The 5,486-nt window shown below is 40.7% G+C and overlaps 1 non-coding gene across 1 annotated transcript; it reads left to right on the forward strand.

Annotated features, from left to right (window-relative positions):
• The first annotated feature begins 340 nt into the window (after nucleotides 1-340).
• On the forward strand, nucleotides 341-445 carry LOC116531409. The gene has a single exon (XR_004260411.1). It is a non-coding gene; the product is annotated as a small nucleolar RNA U13 (small nucleolar RNA).
• The last annotated feature ends 5,041 nt before the right edge of the window (nucleotides 446-5,486 follow it).

Genomic DNA, 5,486 nt, shown 5'->3' on the forward strand with positions numbered 1-5,486 from the left:
GTAATGGTGTGATCTCAGCTCACTGCAACCTCAGCCTCCCGGGTTCCCATTCAAGCAATTCTCCTGCCTCAGCCTTCCAAGTAGCTGGGATTATGGACACACACCACCATGCCCAGCTAATTTTGTATTTTTAGTAGAGACAGGGTTTCACCATGTTGGCCAGGCTGGTCTTGAACTCCTCACCTCATGATTCTTCTGCCTTGGCCTCCCAAAGTGCTGGGATTATAGGCATGAGCCACCACACCTGGCCTTGTAGATCCCTTTCAAGAAAACCATGCTTTCTCAGGGGGAGGAGTTGTTATTTAAAATGATGTCCTTGGAGCTTGATAAATAATAAATGATCCTTTTATAGTTCATACACATGATGACTGGGTTTTCAGCATGCATTTGTGAGATATGCCTCCCTCCAATCTTGCTACCACATCTGCACATTACCCATCTGATGTGAAAAATAGACACATTATTATGACAAATGCCGCTCTTACCCATCGCCTCTTTTTGCCTGCCACTTTCTGGTCTGCTCTTTCACCCTGACGTATGAACTGGTTATTTCAAATGAGTGCAGTACAATGGACCACGGGAGTCAAACCCTAGTAAAGGAGCTCCCTGAACAGTATCTGCAGCCAGCATAGCACAGCCCATCCCAGGATGAGTCTCACAATGAGAGAGCAAAACACTGTGAGAGCTGACTTGTTCCATCTGGTTACATAGTGTTCCAATGGTGGAGTTCCATTTTAGCTCCTTTTAGTGTTAAATGCTCGTAAAATGCAATAAAAACTCCTCTGAGACACTTGGTCTTTTTGAGAAACACAAAAGAAACCATGGATTTACAACCTGATCATTCAATTTCTCTAGGCATGAAATCAATGTTATCACCTTTGCTGAACTGGAAGGCTCATTGATTTTTCTATCTTGATTTTAATGTCTCTAGGATGAAATCCAAGCATATACTGTGTCTCCAAGACCATCTTTCACAATGGAAAAATCTTCTATCAAACTAAAAATGTTTGAAGGTTTGTCTCCCCACAGGTGAAACTCAGCTGCCTTTCTGTTGCCTTTTGCGTCACGTGCACATTTGTGGGGTAGCAACGATGAAAGCGCTGAGCTAAGGGAGATGAGAAGGCAGCAGGCTCCGAAGAGCTCAAGTTTCTGAAGCTTTACACTCACCTGCCTGCTCTTAAATGATGCCCAAAGACTGACCAACCTCCCAGTATTGCAAAAATTACCAACGATCACATTTTTTTTTTTTTTTTGAAGAGATGACGTCTGGCTGTGTTGTCCTAAGCTGGTCTCAAATTCCTAGCCTCAAGCCATCCTCCTGAGTAGCTGGGATTATAGGCACAAGCCATCATGGTTGGATCACATTCATGATTGATTTAATGACTGCTTTATCAGCCACATTTGGTACCCCTCTTTAGGTGGGACAGCAGACTCTTAGGAGATTTCTTGAAAATGTGTTTTTAAAGTAGGTGATCCTGCTTCAAAGGATGCTTGACTGGCGGATGAGGAATTGAGGTACCACCTTCAATCATCTCACAGCCAATGGGTACCCCAGGAGCCACCATGAGCCAGTATAACCTGGTGCTTGTTTTGTTCTGTGGTTCCCTCCAATTAGAGGTTTAAGGGGTTTTGCTCTCTCCTTGTGAGATTCATCCAGAGATTGGCTGTGCTGTGCTGGCCCACCTGTCACAACTCCAGGATATCTGGAGATTGGAGGAAATGATTGTAATTCACTTGGCTAAAGCCCGTTGTCTCTAACAAATGCTTTTATCAGTACTTATGGGAATCCCATGCTCCTAATAACCCAGTAACTTCCATTTTAGATCAATAGAGGGACTGATTAGAAAAGTGCCTCAAACCAAATTACTAAATGCCTGGTGCCCAAGCTTCCTCGTCTGTAAAATAAAGATGAGAATAATAGCATCTTCCTCACAAGTGAACATGTGCAAAGCTCTCAGAACAGAGCCTGCCGTGGTCATCACTCAATCAGCATTGACTATTACTGTGAGCACATTATGATGGATATCGTCATTGAGAATCTACTTTAAATCCACTCATTCATTCCTTGGTCTACAAGTCTCATGGGGCCATGAGAGCCCAGCACCTTCTCTTTGGCATCCCTTGGATGTCTTTTTGTAAACAGCCTGAGAGATTCACAAATCAGTGTACAAGACTAGCGTGTTTCACGGTTAAATATTGATACAGTGACTCACCATTTTTAATGATGCCATTAGAGATTACCTAATGACATAGAATCGTGTAGATAGTACAAATAGTAAGTTTAATAGTGGACTAAAAATGATATGTAGACCATAACCCCATTCAAAACTGTATTAAATCTATATATGTACATAACATTGTAAAAACTTCCTTTTTTCTTTTTCTTTTCTTTTTTTGAGACGGAGTCTTGCTCTGTCACCCACGCTGGAGTGCAATGGTGTGGTCTTGGCTCACTGCAAAGGAGGTCGTTTGCACAAATAACTACTCATGTGGCATAATAAAACCTGTGCAAGAATGGAATCTTGAGGAATCATACAGACAGGGCTCAGCCACGTTCTAAGTTCCCTGGCCTGGTATCTGTGTAACCTGTCAACAGTCACAACCTCCTTGGGGCACATACAAGGTTTTCTGGCTCTTTTATATCATTCCAGGGTTCAGAACATCACCGGGGCACTGCATGCTTTGACAGTCAATCATTCATACACAGACTTATTATTTTTCCAAGCTTATTGAGGTATGATCAACAAAAGCCATATGTATTTAAGGTGCATAACTTGATGTTTTTCTATACAGTTACATTGCGAAATGAGTGCTACAATCAAGCTAATTAATGCATCCATCAACTCACATGGTTCATGTGTGTGTGTGTTGGTAATATTTAAGACCTGCTCTCTCAGCAAATTTCAAGTGTATAATACATTATTATTAACTACAGTCACCGTGTTATACTTTAAATCACCAGAATGTATTCATCTTACAACTGAAACTTTGGGAAATAGAAAGTCAATTCTATACACCTTGAGCATCTACAGAAGCCATCCTGGCAGCCCTTAAATCAGTCCTGTACAGGCCGAGTGATGGCCTTGACTACCTGCCTCCATATCTTTCTACCCGCCTTGCTACCTGGGACCCTGGGCAGGGCACTTGCCTTCTCTAAGCTTTCTTTTCCTCATCTGTAAAATGGTGCATTGCTTAGTTGATTGAATAAATTAATATATATATATTTTAAAAAGAAAAAATACTGCCCAGTTACCTAATAAGAATAACCAAAAATTCCTGTGAATCATTGCCTTCTTCCCTGGAAAGCCAATGAAAAAGTCTAAAACAGAAGTAAAACCCAATATAAAAATAATTTTTAAAATTAACTCATGTAAACCTGATATACTTTTGAAAAGCACAGTCATACTACTATGTTTATTTATCCAGGTCTTTCACCAATAGAAATCCCCTCTACTCATTATGTACTAGTTGATCTCTTAAGGAATAAATATTTTTTTTTTTTTTTTTTTGAGCTGGAGTCTCGCTCTGTCGCCCAGGCTGGAGTACAGTGGCGCAATCGCAGCTCACTGCATTCTCTGCCTCCCAGGTTCAAGCAGTTCTCCTGCCTTAGCCTCCTGAGTAGCTGGGATTATAGGCATGCGCCATTACCCCCAGCTGATTTTTATATATTTTTGGTACAGACAGAGCTTCACGGTGTTGGCCAGGCTGGTCTCAAACTCCTGACCTCAGGTGATCCATCCACCTTGGCCTCTCAAAGTGCTGGGATTACAGGTGTGAGCCACTGCAACCAGCCTCAAGTTTATACATTATTCTTTCAATCAAAACTGACTTATCTTTATTTCCATTTGTTTTTTCCTAAAAATAGTGAACTTGTATAATATTTGACCCTCCTTAATAGGAAGACCATTTTAAAAAGCACTTAGTGAGTATATGTATTATGGCCAAACTCTGCACCAAAAGGGAAATTTGTGACTTTTGACATGTTAGCCTTTAATTCCAAAACTAATGGCTTGTTTCATTGCCAAATAAACATTGAAGAATGTTAGTATATCAAAAGAGTGATTATTTTAAAATGCTAATGCTGGGATTGAAAACAGAAAAGCAAAGACAAGTGCAATTCATCTTTTTTTTTATATGCTGACATCCCCTAATGAGGGCAAATAGCTCTGTACAGTTCTTCAGTAAAACCATAGGCATGGGAAGAGACAGCTAAGCTAATAATTGGCAGGGCTCTGCACAAAATGAAAATCTAGGCCCCTTGTTCAAGACACAGAGTAAAAAAGGTTTTTCCTTTCTTCCATGATTCTCTCTTGACATGCTATGGTGGTTTTTATTTCTATCTAATGCTATACTTCTATCTAATGCACCAGAATACCAATCAGGGACGTGTTGAGCCTCACAGGAGTTGCAGCTGTGAATGCCCCCAACTTCCTTCATCCTCTCCCAAGCTCCCACCAGGCTGGGGCTAAGAACCCCTTCCAGGGAGGCAGGTGGTGGAAGGAGAAGGAAAGCAGCACCACATGGAAGCCAAGCCTTCTTTGTCCCATTGGGCTTCAGGTACAAGACACAAATTCAGCAATAAAATCATTAAGTAAGCAACTGTGATCAAAAAAATATCTGAGACAAGTCTCAACCAATTGAGTTTATCCTGTTGGGATTAAGGATGCACCAGTCACACAACCTCAAGAGGTCCTGACAACATGTGCTCAAGGTGGTTGGGGCACAGCTTCGTTTTAAACATTTTAGGGAGACACAAGACATCAATCAATAAACCTTAAGATGTACATTGGTTTTGTCCAGAAAGGCAGGACAACTCAAAGCAGGGGCTTCTGAGTCATAGGTAGATTTAAAGATTTTCTGATTGGCAGTTGGTTGAAAGAGTTATTGATAGAAAGGAATGTATGGGAAATTAGCCTTATAAAGAGTACACCAGCAACTTAAACTCAGATCCCTTAACTGGTGCCACAAGATGTGAAACTCCTAAGGCAGGACTCCCTGGAGCCTGCAGCCTTTCTTCATTTACCATTCTCCCAATGGTGTATGTAGCAACACTGTAAACTGGAAGTGCCTCCTGCTTTATAATACTAAAACAAAGGACTAAAAACAAATTTAGAAATTTATATTCTCTTTTAAGGCAGGCTCTTTTTTCTTAGGTGGACTTGTTTTTAGAATGGGAAAGTGATTTGGCTTATTCAATAAAGGTGAATCCAGCTCAGAATCCCTTACATCTGGCAAATCTTATTTTTACTTTCCTGAAAAGGAGCTCTAGAAATTACCGGTCCCAGTCCAAATATCCAAAAACTATGAACACTTCCTATAACACCAAAAACTCCCAAATCTTTGACCACAGCAGGAAGCACAATCACTAATGTCATAAGTGTGGTTTAAAAGAGCATTAGTTTAATAATTAATACACCTGCAGAATCAATTACAGCAAATGAAAAAGCAAGCTACATAAAAGGAAACTGACTTGTAAACACACCCAA

Source organism: Sapajus apella, unplaced genomic scaffold (assembly GCF_009761245.1).
Source record: "Sapajus apella isolate SASKATOON/1434 unplaced genomic scaffold, GSC_monkey_1.0 scaffold70, whole genome shotgun sequence".
Lineage (NCBI taxonomy): Eukaryota > Metazoa > Chordata > Mammalia > Primates > Cebidae > Sapajus > Sapajus apella.